Raw genomic sequence first — 14862 nt, 5'->3', positions numbered from 1 at the left:
GGGGATAGAGGGGGTGTAATCGCATCAGCCGGCCTGTAGGCGGAGGCGGAGACGACGGCCTGCTGAGCGCTTAGAAATGTCAAGCCTCCATTGATTTCTCCTCCCTCTGATTAATTCATGCTACGCTAATCTTCCGCCTAGCGAACGCCGCCGCCGCTCAGCTGGATGCAAACCACAAACAGCGCTTTTCATAATGTGACAGGTGACGGGCGGCGGCGGGCATCATTACGGGATTTATTGTGACCCCCCCCTGGGGGCATTGAGCACCGTCATGTGACCCCGCTCAAGCGCAGCCATCAGCGCGCTAATGCTAACTCTATTAAAATGTCAGAACGCGAGGATGACAAACGCCACGGAGCGGCGCCCAAGAGTCCAGAAAAACCTCCAGAACTCCCATGATCCTCTGAGGCTGGACCCTGATGATGATGAAGATGACATCTTTAGCTCCGCCCAAAATGTCTCGACATCCGTTGGATGTCCTGAAATGCATTCAGGCTGGAATCACGTTGATGCTAATAGAGGAGAGTTAGCGCCTCTGAGCTAACGCTGTTAGCTAAGGAGCTAACAGCGTTAACATTGATGTAATTTTGAATAAAGTTTTTTTTTTTCAAATCCATCTGGAAACCTTGACCACAATATGCTAGCAGGACAGTGATGCAAGTACATGTGAGTTAGCACACCTCTTTCTCTAGCCTCTTGGCTAACGCTGTTAGCATAGAAGCTAAAATGTAGCCATTATTACAAATTGCTAGCAGCCGAGAATCTATTTATCGTTATTTTCACTCCGCAATTGCCTCAGATGTACTTTAGCATTTAGCCGCTAGCGGAGCTAATGATGGAGTCAGCTTTTTTGGGTGTTCTGTCCCTTTAAGAGCTGAAACCGACGACGGAACCAACCATCATCCCATCATCTTTTAAACCCGTTTCCTCCGACATCAAAGCGTCAACGATCAAACTGATTTACTTCTGAGGAACAAACAAACGAATCGTTGGAATTTAAGGAAAATCAGCGCTAACGTCTGTCGACAAACACCCGCCCTCCCTCGCCGCCCGCCGCCACAGCCGGCGCATTTTCCTCAAACATGAAATATTCAAACTACAATTTGGGGAATGTGATCCGGCGATAATAATAACCTGCGGTTTGTAAACAGGTAGAAGCTGCGTTTCGCTTCCACCGCTGTACTTCCTTATTTATCAGTTTGAATAAGAACGCCGTAAAGACGCCGCCGCCGCGCCGCCGTCTTCTGGAGGTTTAATCATTCACGGTGGAAAAATTGCCTCTTTATGTGCCATAAATATTGATTTACGCCTCACGCGTATCGGATGCGGTGCTGCTCGTAGCGTCGACCTCATCATCCGTATTTCACCGCTTTGTTAGCCGCTCCATTAGCCCCGCCCCCTTCGCTGACTCATGACTTACTCAGGAATTACCTCATATTTCTCTCCCACAATCCTTCACTTTGTGGTGACACAAGCTTTTCAGAGTCCCGCCTCCCGTGACCCTGCGGGGGTGTTTACCGCTCAGGGGGGCGGGGCTTAACTCGACCTTGTATTCCAGGCGAACGTCGGGACGCGGATCTTTTGAGGCGAGAATCTTTTTGTCCGACCGACAGAAGAAACGACGGTAAACACTCCGCTCCTTTTCATTCCACGTGAATGGGGGGGTCGTGACCCCCCAGGCGGCGTAATGAAAACACGCTTCAGAGAACCCTCCAGAGATAAAGGCGGCGCCGCGTCCTTCCACCCGGACTTTCAGGGCTTTGTTTGGGGCGGGGGCGTCCCAACAAAATCCGATGAAACCGCAGTAAAACGCTGACTCGGCGTCTCAAGGTCGCCTCCAGACACCGTCCAACGGAAACCGATCAAAAGAGGAACACGTGATTCACACGCCAAGCACACGCCAGGAAACCGGCCTGGTCCCAGTTCATCCCAGTTATTCAAGGAACTGAATCGGAATTAATTTTCATTTAATTTTTTTTTATTTGAACAAAAGTAAGTTTTAAAAAAAAATTAAAAATTAGAAAATTTGAATTCCACTACGTCAGGATGGAAAAGTTTCTTCATCAAAGCGTTAAAATACATTTTTTAAAGTAACTGGATAAATGTACAGGTGTCCAGGGGGTGTGACTTCCATTTCTGAAGTCTCCGCCCATTCTCTGCGCTGATTGGCAGACTCCGCCTTCATCAGTTTCAATGAAAGCAGCTCGGCTCCGTCTGATTGGTCCATGGCTGTCAGTCCATGATGACGCCGTTTCCCTGGGTTACGGCTGTGGACCAATCGGGCAGAGGTTACGGCTCCGTTCTGATTGGTTCAATCTGACATTAAACTTCACTACGTATTCCTGTTCCCCCCCCCCGATCAGCTGGAGGCCGCCTCCCCCTCCTGTGGTGCCTCCGCCCACCTGGCGGAGGTGATGGAGCGTCTCCGACATCGGTCCGGCATAACGTTTATTTGCCCCTCCGGAGGGGTGGGGGTGATGTCCAGGCTGGGGGGGGGGGGCAATGAGCCACAAGGAGGATGATGGATCCCCGGCCCCGGCTCAAACGGGGGGGCTGCCAGCGGCCGGCGTGGTCATTAGAGCGCCGCGGCAGCAGGATGACAAATCACAACAAACTCCCAGCATGCCGCGGTGCTCTCCACACGCGTGACGGCGCCGGACGCTTCCTGCACCGCTATGATTAAGCTGTCAGTGGGGGGGGGCAGTTTGTCAGCACGGATCTCTGCAGCGATTCTTCAGACAAGTCCGCCTTAATTGAGTATTCCCCCCCTGAGCGCCCCCGCTGGCGCTGCCGGTGGGGTGTCCCCCCCCCCCCGGGTCCCTGGAGGCCAAACAAACCGGCAGCATCACAACCCGGCTGGCGAGCGGCGGTGGCGTCCGTCTGGTTGTTGTGGGAGTTGAACACGAGGGCGTTCAGCGGCGGTAGAGGCGGTTGCCGCGGCGACGGTAAACAAGTTCGGCTTCAACAACTTTTCCTCCTCGCCGACTTCCCCGTCCCTCAGGGGGGGAAGCGGAGGAGCCAGCTGATTGGACGAGCAGAACTCTCGGCGTTCACCTGTACTCAGCTCCGGCTGCCCAATTACCCACAAGTCTGTGGGGTCCTTCATTACCCAGAGGCCCCCGGGCTCCTGGAGCCTAATGAGAACAGGAAGCAGCAGAAGTTCACTGAACAAGTTTGGAATGAAGCCGGACCAGCAGAGAGGTGGGGGGGTCATCTGCAGGTCGACCCCCCCACCGCGAGTGGAACGATCCACATCCCCCCCCCCCGGGGGGGAAGTTGGGGGCGTCGTTCTCTGGTTCGTTCAATGCCGCTGAATCCATCAGGGGGTGGGGCTAATGGAGGAGGAGGAGCTAATGGAGGAGGAGCTAATGGAGGGGGAGGGGCAAATGGAGGAAAGGTGCTAATGTACATAAAGGTGGAGCTAATGCAAGAGGAGGAGCTAATAGAGCCGGAGCTAATTTAGGCAGGGGGTGGAGCTAATGTTGGAGGAGCTATTGGAGGAGGTGGGGCTAATGTAGGTGGGGGTGTGACTGGAGGCGGAACTGGTGAACTAAAATAATCAGGGGGCGTGTCCTGATGGTGAAAGAAAAACATCAAAGATGTTGTGACTGACATCAAGCAGGTGGAATGTTCTGTTTACCGTTGCCTAGCAACACAGCATCAGCATCCTGGTCTGAGTTCAGCTCATCCAACATCTGGGATTCATTAACTGAACCGGTTCATACCAGGTCCTCATCCCGGGTCGGGGGGGGCGTCACCAGAGCTACTCCCTCTCCGCTCGGCCTCCACCTGCTGCGGGTTCGAATCCCGGAGCCGCCAGAGGGGCGTCGGCTTCAGCGCCTGCAGCGGCGCCGCAGATGGCGTTTATTAAAGCCGATGAATAAATGATGAGCCTGAAGGAAATCCGGACTCACACCTTGTTTATTAAAATCATTAAAGTTTCATCCGTTTGATTTCATTAAAGGTCGATTTTAAAATTCATAAACATTTAACAGGTGACGACGACTCAGCGATAAATTATTAAACGCATTTAAATCCAGCCGCGAGAAGTTAAAAGTTCAAAACTTATTTGGGATAATAGTCGCTGCAGGCTACACACACACACCTGTGTCATGTCACACACACACACACACACACACACACACACACACACACACACACACACACACTAATCAGTTCATTTCACAGGAAGTCATGAAGTGCGGGTCGAGAGGCTGGAGGTAGAAATATCAGCCATTAGGCTAAAAAGGCAACACGTCGCCGTGGAGACAGCGCTAATTGATGCAATTTCAATTGGTTCACGTCGTCAGGCTCACCTGTTACACACACACACACACACACAGAGGTAGAAATGGTTGCCGTGACAACAGTGACGCGGGTCACACACAGCATCCGTCAGCAGGACGTCGCAAAAAGCCCAAAAGGATTTCTGTTGACTCCAAAAAGAGGAGGAGTCAGAAAAGAGGCGGAGCCAGGAGTGTATTTACTCTCCTGTGCTGGATGAAGCAGGAGTTTCCACTGATAGCTGAGGAAGAGGAGGGTCACCTGACACTGTCACCTTCCCCTCCCACCTGTGGGACTAGGTCATGTGACCCATGTGAGTTCCGGAAATGAAAGAAGTCAAACTGTTGACGTCTTTTTAAATAAAGTTTTCTGTTTGAAGGCTGAAGATGAGGTGTTCCATCATCCTGTCCTCACAGGAAGTCAGACCTACAAGCTCCGCCCACATCTGTTTATCGTTTGTTTGTGTTTCTAGGAGTGTATTTATGAACATTTATTTATCAAGAACACACATCCTCCTGTGCTGGACGTTCACGCTAACAGCTAAGCTAATATCGCTGAGGGTCGTTGCTAAGGTGACGGTTCTGCTTTATTGTTGTTTATTCAGCTGTTAACACAAATACTTTTCTTTTTAACAAAAAATAAAGTCATGTATTTATTGTTTTCATCCGAGCAGCGCCGAGATGGACGGACAGAAGCGCGTCACTGAAGGCATCACTTCTATTACACATTAAATGAAGTAACGACGATTCTGCTGTCGCCATGGAAACAAAACAAACAATCATCAAATCATCTCGACTTTAATAAACCAAACTTTACATTTCCAACCCGATTTCTCCATGAAACAAAACAGGAAGTCAAACTCTGTCAGCTCATCACCCCCCCGAGCCCCCCCCTGTAGCCCCCCGCCCCGCGGCATCATGGTCCTCCGCTCCCCGCAGCGGGTCTTCATGTTAATGCTCTTTTTAAGTTTTGTGTCACAAACAAAACATTAAAAGCAGATAAAGGACCCGGTTTGATCCGGCGGGGCTTTGTGGGGGGGGCGGCTCCAGGAGCCAATGAGAAGCGACGGCAGGCGGGGGCCACCAGGAAGGAGATAATGGAGAATTTATGTTCTCTCTGAGGCCTCGCAGCCGCTTTCATTCTCTTAATAGTGGCAGATCTCAACCTGCCCCCCCCCCGGTCGGAGCGCCGGATGTGTGTGTGTGTGGGGGGGGGGGCAGATGCATAATAAATGACGAGGCCCTCTGGCTACGGGGAGTCGTAATTGCTCTCAGCGCCGTTAATGTTTCATGATTTTAATAGCGGCGTTCAAAAACCGGTTTGGTGAATCGTGTCACCGTGGTGATGATGGTGATGATGATGATGATGATGATGAAGGATGGGGGGGGGTCGCCTCCACCGGTAGGAAACATGGCCGCCGGGGCGAGGCCTGTTCTGCAGGTGCGTTTGACTTCGTATTTAGAGAAACACAAACGGCGTCTCCGAGGGGTCGATGCTCCGTAACCAACGGCGACCGCTTCTGATGCTAACGTGGCTATGCTAGCTGGTTCTTGCCTCGAACCGACCACCTGATGAAACGTGACGCTCCCATTGGTTCAGGTCCTCCTCCAGGCCGTCTGGTGTTGGGATCCATCTACTTCCTGGAACTCTTCACCCCCCAGCTGGAAACAACCCCTCTTCTCTTCTCCCCTCTTTAAAATCGGCCCCCCATCCCTCCTTCGACCCCTCGTCGGCTTCACGCCCCACTTGACTCTGATGATATGAGATTTCGGTCCCCATGGCAACGGGCGAGACTCATAACCGTCTCCACTTCCCCTGTCTCTAATTCCTGCCCCCTTTCATTTGCATAGAAATAACATTTTGGGATGAATGAGCCCCCCCCACCCACTGCCCCCCCCAGTCCCAATCAGTGTCTGTCTGGGGGCGGCGAGCATCTTATTTGTGTTCCCGCCCGCCCATATCGGCGTGAACATTTACCTCGTGATGTGAATGATGCAGCCGACGGCGAAGACGACCCCCCCCCAATCCGCCCCCCCATCCCTCCGAGCCTCGTCTCCACATCGCCCTCGGCCATGTATTTTTATTACACTCATATTTCATCAAACAATCTCCCAACAAGCGGCCGGTGACATAATTAACCTACAGGGGGGGCTAGTGTGTGTGTGTGTGTGTGTGTGTGTGTGTGTGTCGGGGGGGGGGGGGGGGGGGGGCTCACCGACAGGACGCTGGATTTAATTGGGGAAGCTTCAAAGCAAGGCCGGCCAATCGGAGCGGTCCGAGGGAGGCGGGACGGCGATGAGTTAAAGAGGTTTTAATGAGTAGCATCGAGCTAACGTAGCGCTAAGCTTTTAAATCTTAGGTGTTGACCTTTTTGTTTGCCTCGGCTTGCAAGGGATGATGGGAAATCACTCGACTGCTTCTGACGGATAGCGAATGTTTTGGCGTTCTGCGCCTGAAGCCAATTGGCCACAAGGGGGCAGCAGACGTCTGTGGACGTTCTCCCCACGTCGCCCCTGAGCTCATCGGCCGCCGCCGCCCTCTAGCGATCGATCGACTTCGACGAGTTTCCTTCCTTCGTCATACTCAAAAACTTCGCATTTTAAGCCCCGCCTCCGCTCCGCAACTGGATCAGTCGTCATGACGATAAATCCCATTATTAGAAGCCTGATTCTTACCAACAAGCTCCGCCCAAACGTAACTGTCCACCGATCGACAGTTTAGCTTATGTTCGCCTTAGCAAGCAGATGCTAACTAAGAAGGGGCGTGTCCAGACGAGGGACTTCCACTTGGTGGCGCCAACTCTCATTTCAAACACCGTCTTCGTCAAAATAGACGCCGTAATAATCCCATCAGATGTCTGCTGTGCAAACGGTGGGGGCGGCGCCCCCTTCAGGTCGGCCCCGCCTCAGCAGACCGTACTGAGCTCCTCGTCTTATCGCGCTGCCGCCGCAGAGACCGCTTTGGCCGTCCTTCTGAGCAGCGGCGGCTGATAGCGAGAGGGGACGGGGAACTGTGAAGCCCCGCGGGGTCACGGCGGCCAAACTTAGCCCCAGCCGAGGCGGCCGAGCCCCCGCCTGCCTCAAAAACCCCTAATCTGGTCAGAAGTCGCCTCCTGCTGCCGGGGGAGCGCCGGGACGCCAAACAACTTTAAAAGCTCCTTTTTTCCCCGTTTGCTCTCCACATCCCTTTATCACAGAGAGGCCATGTGCTGCCGGCTGAAAGGCGGAGCTCCGACAGGCCGCCTGGCGGGGGACCCCCAAGGAATCATGGGAGGAAAAAAAAAACAAGCCACGAGTGCTTCGGAGCTGCGTGTTTCTTTTCTTTCAGCGTTTCGCTCAAATAAAACAACACTAAATATTTCATGCTATGAATTTCCTCTGGAATAATGCAGCTTTTGTTTTTTCCGCCCCCCCCCCCTACACCCAACCCCCCCAGCCAGTCGTTAATATTAAAGGAGGCCACGGCAGGAACGGCTCGGTGGAGGACGCACCGGTGTGGTGTTCGGGTTGGAAGCTGGCCGACAGGAAGTGATGTCAGCGTCAGCAGCCCCCCCCCCCCCCCCAGAGGCCGGATGCTCAGCATGCCCCCCCCCCGTTGAGTCGTCTTCTGGATGTGTTGACAGTCTTTTTTTTAACCCTGGTGGTCGATGGTCTCCGTCCACCAGGGGGCGACGCCAGCGGTCGGGAATCAGTCGTACGTGGGCGTAACAGGAAGTGGATTTCGTCCAATGAGGTGAAGAGTTTCTGGTTCCTGAGGGCTCCGGTCCAAACCGGTTCCTGAGGGCTCCGGTCCAAACCGGTTCCTGAGGGCTCCGGTCCAAACCGGTTCCTGAGGGCTCCGGTCCAAACCGGTTCCTGAGGGCTCCGGTCCAAACCGGTTTCACTCTGGATTCTAAGAAGTCGTTCGCCGCGTCGATCGGAACATTTTGGCGATCAAAGTCCTCGTGTTGCCCCGCCTTAAAGCGGGGGTTTAACATCCATTTTTCATCAGCCATCTTTGAAGAAGGTGGGGGGGGGGGTTGGGTGTGTGTGTGTTTTGTGTGTGTGGGGGGGTTGGTTTTCTGTGATCCGATTCGCTGCCGGGTATCCCTCAGAGCGTTCAGGCTTTTGTTCTCCTGGACTCAGTGGGGGGGGGGCCCAAACGGAGGAGTGGACCCCCCCCTGCCCGCCCCCCCTTGTCCAAACCAGCACCGAACCAGCCTCGTCGGTCCGGTGTATTTCTATTTAAACGAGCTTCTGGTGATGAAGAGCGAGGGGCGGGGCTTAGACGATCACCCCCGTGTGGCCTTCAGGTCTGTGGGACGTCCGGATTCCAACAAAATCAAATATTATCTTTTTTGGCCACGCCCAGTGGGACGTGTTGACAGTCCGATAGGGGCGTGGCCTAACCTTCAAAAATTTACTTAAATTTATCGCAACAAATCGAAGAGTGGGTCGAGAGAACTGACCTAGAACAGGAAGAAAACCGGACCAGGTCCCAGACTCCAGGTGGGCGGAGCCTCTCCAGGAACAGCTGTTCTAATCCAGAAGATTAACTGCAGTGCTTATAATGCATGTTATAATGCCTCATAGCAATGATGTTATGAGGCATTATAACAACTGTAATCATGACGTGGAGGACGAGTCGTCTCCGAACGCGAGTCGTGTTCTGTAGGAAGAAAGAACGATAGCTGTGTGTGTGTGTGTGTGTGTGTGTGTGTGTGTGTGTGTGTGTGTGTGTGTGTGTGTGTGTGTGTTCAGGCATTAGAGGCTTCAGCTCCCTCATCTCGGCGCCGGTCCCGCTCGTGTTCTTTTGTTGTGATTAAGTTCATCGTCTTCAGAATAAACACCATCGCTTCCAAACAGGAAGTGGCTTCACTTCCAGACGACAAACAGGAAGTGGATTTATTTCATGAAACGAGCCAACAGGCTATTGATTAGCGCTGACCATCGTCAGATGTTCTCACAGCGGTGACGTTTCCGTGGTGAAACCACCGCCGTGGGCGCGTCAATTAAATAGCTGTGCTCTAATCCCTGGGCTGAGTCTTGCAGGCTGGTGGCGTTGACAGAGCCTCAGGCGGTGTCGTCCACTTCTGCTTCACACTTTTACACTTCCTGTTCAAATCCACTCCGCTGCACTTCAGACGGGCGCCACCACGGTCACCTGTCAATCATATCCTTGTCATGTCCTGCTGAAGGCCCGCCCCTTGGGTCGGTAGACGCTGACGGACGCCGCAGAAGGCATTGTGGGTCACAGCTGCTGGACACGCTTCATCCCAAAAGCTGCGATATATTTAACGTCCGGTGCCGGTAGCGCGATGGGGGCAACAGGAGGGCATCCAGCTGATAAATCTTTACATTAAAAACGGTAAAACCAAACATGAATGCGGTTTTAATTAGAATCTCATGAACGATTTTCCTGCAGGGCGATCGGGATCAGGATCCGATCGATCGATCGGAATTCCGCCGTACGTATAAAAGAACGATCTCTGGGTCGCGGCTGGAACGTTTTTACACTAAATGTTTAACTTAAAAATATAAAACGGAGCTCGGAGCGATGAAGAACGCGTGGAGGAGCTCATCAATAACTATTTTCCCACCGGCATTAATTAAGCCGCCTCCGTTATCGAGTGTTTGTGATACGAATGTGTTTACGATCGATAAACGGGAGAGGCGCGTCTCCGCACAAAACGCCGTTTTTTAGCGTTTTACGGTTTTAACATTTAAAACGTAGCCTCGTTAGCCGCTAGCTTCAGGCGTGGTGTGGTGTCCATACATCGCTGTGTGGGCGGGGCTATCGGGGGCTGACCTCCAGGTAACCTCCACCGCCGCTCCGCATCAACTGAAGTCAATTATGTTGTTTTATTTTCACATCGCAGATGAAGAAATGAACGCCTCTCTCTCTTCTGGGGCTCGTGGGTAATTCTCCCATAATCCTCTCTGCTCTCATCCCGGGGGGTCCAAAGAGGGTTTTCTCGACGGCGTCATGTGTGATTGCATCTTCAACAGGGGTCACCTTGCTCCAACAGAAGCATCTCTGGTGACCGTTTCCTTCTCTTTTCTTCAGGGAGGGGGGGTAGAAGAGAATAATCTCGAGGTGGGGGGGGGAGGCGGGAACAGAGGGGAAGACGGCGCATCAAGACTTTGAGACGGGAGCTGATGATGCAAGTCCGTGGCAAGACATCGAATACCCCCGGCTAATGATCCGGCAATTGGAATGCAAACCCCGGGTGAGCTCAGGTGGGGAGTTCTGGTTCAGTTTTAGGATGGGGAGGCAGGTTGGGGGGGGTCATTCTGCTCGGAAGCCTTTGACGCCGTTGTCACTTCCTCTTCCTTCAGAGGCGGCGAGCGACGATCAAGGCGGGAAGGAGCGCCGGAACACCAGCGGGAAAAAGTTCACGAAATCCTCTTGGTCAAGTACGGCAAAGTCGTTTCCTTTAGAAATAAAAAGACGTACGAGATGTTTGGAGCAAACGCTGCCAGACGGATGTGTAACCATGGCAACAAACACAAGAGAAAAAGGGTAAAGGCTCCTCCTTCAGCACCCGGTTGTCATTTACGACAATAAAAGGTGGCACTAAATTGCGATCTACTTCAACGTTTTCGTCATCCACCCCGGAGATGGAAGTTATCAACTTCAACCTCGCTGCTACCATGGCAACCAGACGCCGGATGAGGGGATGGATGGATGCACGGCGTCAGAGTTCAACCAACTAGAGACTAAAAAGAACCCGATGAAGCCTCCGATGTTTCAGATACCTGTGGGAACGACAGCGAATCGGCTTCAGCCTCCATCTTTAAACAACATTTTGTGACGCCGCCGTTAACAGATGTGCAGAAGTGGAGTTGACTTCCCTCCTTCGTCACGCCGCCGCCGCTTTTAGCGATGGGGAAGTTGAAAAAAATGCCCTTGAGCTAAAAAGGATGGGGCTGCGTTCGCCCTCCTGACGGGGGTTTGATGTTTCTGGCAGCGAGGAAGAGAAGTGCCAGCTCCGCTTAAAACTTTCTAAAACGTAAAGGAAGAGGATTTGAGGAGCGGCGCCCGGTCGCTACCGCCGCTCCTCTTCCTCCTCTTCGTCACTATGAACACATGAAAACACGGGTGAGCCTCCCGTTTTATCTCCTGACACTTCAAAGGGAATCCATGCAAAATTTAGCGCCGCCGACTTTTTTACCACCAGCGCCGCTCGTGGATCTGCCCCCACGCATCAGAGCGGAGGCGTCTCGCTGGGGGGGGCGTGGAGGTGAGGCGGGTGACAGGTGGCGCCGCTGTCAAAACCAGTGACAGGAAGTTCTCCTGCAGCCACGAGAGGCTGGCGCGCGCACACGCGTGTACCGACACGCACCGCGTGTATCTGCTTTAACCGAATAAATTATCTCCGGATTCACGGGAAGCTTGTCTTTAGAAATTCAAGCTGGTTATTTACCCCCCAGGCATGACATCACACTGATGTTATCACCTGTCAGTGGGCGTGGTTTATCGGGTTCTGTCCTGAAGCTGGTGAAGCAGGAAGTGAGGTACAGTAACCCCTCGTTCCTCGCAGTTCGTGCGGTTTTGAAAAACAAAATTCCGCGACATAACAACGATTCTATTATTTACGGTAGTTTAAACGTTTCTGACCCCCCCATACTGATATTAAACCACCTTCTGTGTTACCTTTAAAACACTCTGATAGACTGTTTAAAACACTTTTGTGTCTCACGGAAGTCCGATGGAACGTAGCGCACTTCAGGATGCCGTCAGCCAATAGAATGCGAGTACGGTATCACATGACTACCTACTAAAAATCCTCGATGTAGTGAACCCGTGCATCCTGAAGCGCGAACAAGCGAGAGATTACCGCATTACATCTAGAGGACTGGGTCTTGTTGGGCGTTCCTGGTCTAGGGAAGGACCACCGTTCCACTGGAGGAGGGTCGTGGGCGGAGCTACTGCTGGTTCTGATGGAAACCCGTCTGAATAAAAAACATCAAAGCTGTAAATGAGGCTACATAGCTGCAGACCAGTCCATGATGACCCTGGTCCACCACCACAAGAACCAACAATGGGTTCCTACCGTCAGAACCCAACTCTAACCACAAAGACACCGACTCCATCTGGTCTCTCTCTGACCCTGTTCTTGTCTTCCTTTATTTCTTTTCCCCCCAACCGGTCAAGGCGGATGGCCCCCAAAAGAGTCTGGGTCCTGCCCAGAGTTTCTTCCTCAATGAGGGAGTTTTTCCCTCCACTGTCTCTGATGCTCTGGAGGGTTCAGTTGGGTTTCTGTCTGTTAAAGCGCTTTGACATGTCTGCTGTCATGATTAAGAGATATATCAATAAAACTTGATTGATTGATTGAACTAGGGTTGAAGAACGAAGACTTGAAGGTCTTGTCTCGACTTCCAGAGTCTCCAGATCTCGGTCCAATAAGCATCGGCGAGTCTGATCCGCGGAGGCCCCGCCTCACGACTTGAAGGATCTGCTGATGGAGTCTTGGTTCCGTCACGGTGGACCACCAGGGGTCTGTAAGAGGTGTCAGGAAAAAGTAGATTTAAGTCGTAATTAAAAAAGTCTGGAAGATAAACAAAACAGCTTGAAGAAATGAAAGTCGCAGAAACCCGTCGCTGGCGGTGAAGGTGACAAAAACAAACGTTAATGAGAGAGAGAGACATTCAAGTCTTTGCTCTTCATGTTGGTGAAACTAAACCGGAGCCGATGTAATTATGGATATTTCCTCGCTAAGTGATGTCAATACTTCCCCAACTCCAACTTCAAATATCGTCCTGTTACATAATTTAAAACCAGAACTCGTCCGAGTCGTCGTGACGTCTTTGTCTTCCGTCCTCGTTTTCTCCACGCCGAAGGAGTTCCGGGCTCAAGAGGTGGACGGGTCACAACTCAGACGATGTCTATCTGAAGTCTTTGTCGGACTCGTTTTCGTCCCGGTCTATCTACGGAACGTCAAGAGACACAAAGCCAGCGCCTGACCTCTGGGGTCGCGAGCGCCGCCGTCTAATCTCACATCACAGCCGCTGACGGACGGCGGAGCTAATGGAGTCTCAGCGAGGAAGAGGAGGAGGAGGAGCGGCGGCCGCATCAGGATCACAGATGCAGGTCCTACGTTTCATCTCATGCCGGTCCGTCTTCATTCTCTCCTGATCAATAATTCAGTTTTTTCTCTCCACGAAACCAAAGAATGAAAGTTTGTAAAATTTTGTTTCAGCAACTTTAAACGAGAGGAAAAAAGATATATATAACCCTCAGCCTCTCGACATCAAAGCTGTCGGAGACAAACCTGAGGTAAAGACTTCCTGGATCTCCAGTCAGGAACCAGAACCTCGTTGGGAGGTAAAATCCAGTTCCTTCACACCTCTGGAACCCGATCAGAACCACCAGGATCCACGGACCCGACTCAAACCCGGCAGGTACCAGAAGCGCGCCGCTCTCCTTCCTTCCACTTGTTTACTCGCTCACCTTGTTGCGAGGCTTCGAACAGCACTCCCAGCGACGGCTCGTCAATTATGCATATCGCATATTAATAGTTAATTTTATTTGATTTGCCTTTCCTTCGCTGCTAATCCAAGCACAAACAAGCCGCCGATGCTTCAGCGCGGAAGAGGAGCGCCGGTTACACCGTCTTTAGGAAAGCAATCGCCCCCAAACCGCTAGAATCGGAGTAATTAACTCCTCCCTTCATGCTCTGCAGGACGGGGCTTTTATTTCAATGATCTGATTCACTGATCCTCGAAATTTTGCCCAGAAGGAGGAGACGCAAATAAAACCTCATTTATTGTCTTTTTTAAAAAAATGCCACGTATTGAATCAGCCGCGTCGAACCGACGGAACGCAAAGATGAGCGCAACTCCGGGGGCGGAGTCTGTCGTCCACACGACTTCCTGTCAAATGCCGGGGTAGTTAAAACCGATAACTCCAGCGTGAGACGACGCAGAAGACGACGTGCGATCAATATCCGGTCAATCAGACATCAAAGCCGCCGCCTCAGCGCTGGGCTTTGGTGTCTGACAGCAGAAACCTGGTCGCATGTGGACGACGGTGTTCGATGGTCATCTGCTCTGTGGTCGAGAAGGTGTCGCGACGTTGTCATGGACCGCCCCTAATCTGGGGGGCGTGGCCAAAATCACATAGTATGAATTAGTTCATTTAGCATCACTACCTGACAAGGAACCGGATGAGAAGGTCCGGTTTTCATCTGGAGGTTTCTGGACACGTCCCCCCCCCCGGGGGGCAGCAGAATGAAATATCTCCTCCCACCCGTGTGATCTCCCAGGAGGAGCGACCCCCCCCCCCGGTTAACAAGTGACCCCGGATGAGTGGAGGATAACGGATGGCTGGTTGTTACACTTCCTGGCGGCGCTAAATGTTTCCCACCCGTTCCTGTCGGGGAGGGGGGGTACGGCGCCATTGTTCAGGAAGTGTGTATTTGTGGGCGTTGCTCCGTCCGTCTTTACCTCCGATAATAACAATTAGTGGGTGAACGCCTGAAACGACTGGTGACCACGCCCCCTCTGGGAGGCCCAACCCCCTGGGATTCGCCGCAGCACGTGGACGGCGTCCCGGGGGGAGCAGCTCCAGAGATTTGGAACTCGATTTGAATATTTC

Source organism: Antennarius striatus, chromosome 10 (assembly GCF_040054535.1).
Source record: "Antennarius striatus isolate MH-2024 chromosome 10, ASM4005453v1, whole genome shotgun sequence".
Taxonomy (NCBI): domain Eukaryota; kingdom Metazoa; phylum Chordata; class Actinopteri; order Lophiiformes; family Antennariidae; genus Antennarius; species Antennarius striatus.
Note: the sequence above shows the minus strand (reverse complement) of the source record.